Here is a 1882-nt window from a genome sequence, read left to right as displayed (position 1 = left end):
TCAAATGCACTTTTTCCACTGTCAGTTCTTACTTTACAAGTTTTTATGAATAATTTCCTTAGACATTAGGAAAAGGGCCTTTCAAATCTGAGGGTAGTTCTTCATTAAGCCTGCGACGATTTATGAAAGATAGGAGAGGTTCTTTGGGTAGATATCCACCCTCTTTTAACTGTCGTAGAACTCCCGATACGGAATGATTTAGCGCACCCACTATCCTGCGAACAAATTCCCGGGCAAACGCTGGGGACTGTAAGTAAACTTGTCGCCATTCTTCCCATCGACCCTTTTCCTGCTCCTTATAATTCTGGAAATCAGCTTGCAGCTTTGTGTTTTGTTCTTTTAAAGCATCTTTCTCTGATCTTAGCTGTTCCAATTCCTCCTGGAGCAGTGATAATTCGTTATCTTGAGCTTTCCTCAGCTCTTGTTCCTGTAGAATAGTTAAATCATGAGAAGCCAGGTCCTGAGCTTGGTCAGAAAGACAGGCATTATGAAGCTTCTCTACTTTCTCTAAGATAAGACTTTTCTGAGAAGCATCTAATAGAGCTTTCTCTTTTAGAGCGATCTCCAAACGAAGACCGGAATGCAGTTGATCCACCTGTAATTCCAAGGTTTTTCTAGCCAGCTCTTTGTCTTTTAATAGTTGCTGGCATTCTTCCAACTCTTGTTTTAGGATCCCCAACTGTTGATCCTGCAAGGCCACCTTCTCTTGCAACTGAGTCGGGTTGCTAGCGGAAGAAAGAGACGCGACCCTCAATGTTTCCAATTGAGCTTTCAATTTAGTGTTCTCATGATCTTTAGTTGTGAGTAACTGATCGATATGCAGACTTGTGGCTAGAAACTAAATGAAAGGATAATGCCAGTTAGGGATAAAATTACAAAGCTAATAAACACATAACTGGGAATACTTACAGCCACTGTCTGACGACTATGGCGATCCGTTCGATGTGGGAGACTAAGGCCTCGTAATTGTTCATAACCTTGCGACCAAGATTTAGCCAATAAACCTTGCAATTGCAGAGTGCCATAGCCAGGAGGACTAGAAGGCTGTCCCAATTGAGAAGGTAAGCCCACAGCCACTTTAAATAAAGGAGGGGAATGAGAGGAAGCTGGATATGGAGAAGAAGAGGAGACAATCTGAGGAAAAGGGATAGTAAAAGTAGGAGGAACAGAGTGGGAACTAGAGGGAACATAAGGTAGTAGTGCAGGAGGGGTTGTTACAATTGCGGAAACACTAGCGGTCGAAGGGCTGACAATGGGAGAAGATCTCCGGCAAGGTGTTCGTTTCGCTCGAGGCCTATAAGCCAAGGGAGGTAAGGCCAATGCCAAGGATGTAGAAGGCACGGGAGGAATAGTGGCCATCTTAGAAGCAGGAACAGGAGAAGCTGAAACAATAGAAGAAGAAGATATAAGCAGACCAGGCCTCATCATTCGAAGAGCAGGATTGGAGATGATATGGGTGGGAGTCATTGGTGCTTTACCTCTTTCAAAAGAAATAGGCGCCGGAACAAGAGGAGTTTGTACAAAGGTACCGAAGAAATAACCAAAGGGAGAATCCTTGGTAAGATTCGACTTTTTAACTAAAGTGACAAAAGGCTCTTCTTCTTCCTCTTCCATAAGTGCGACACCCTCTGCTTGTTGTTCTTCTTCAGAGAGCAAGCCCAAAGTAGAAGGATTGGGATCAGATTGGCGAGCCAGTAACAATTGTTCTCCAAGATTATTGATAAAGGACTTGGTCACAGCAGAATTCCTGTACATAAGAGCCGGAAGAATAGCGTCGGCTGAAAAACAGAGTATAAACATCAGGGTTATAGAGATATACCAATCAGCAAAGGCGAAGTAAAATAATTATACTCACCAAAGGAACCATCCAAAGGAGTATTAA

This window comes from Zingiber officinale, chromosome 4A, assembly GCF_018446385.1.
Source record: "Zingiber officinale cultivar Zhangliang chromosome 4A, Zo_v1.1, whole genome shotgun sequence".
Lineage (NCBI taxonomy): Eukaryota > Viridiplantae > Streptophyta > Magnoliopsida > Zingiberales > Zingiberaceae > Zingiber > Zingiber officinale.
This window is presented reverse-complemented; position numbering follows the sequence as displayed.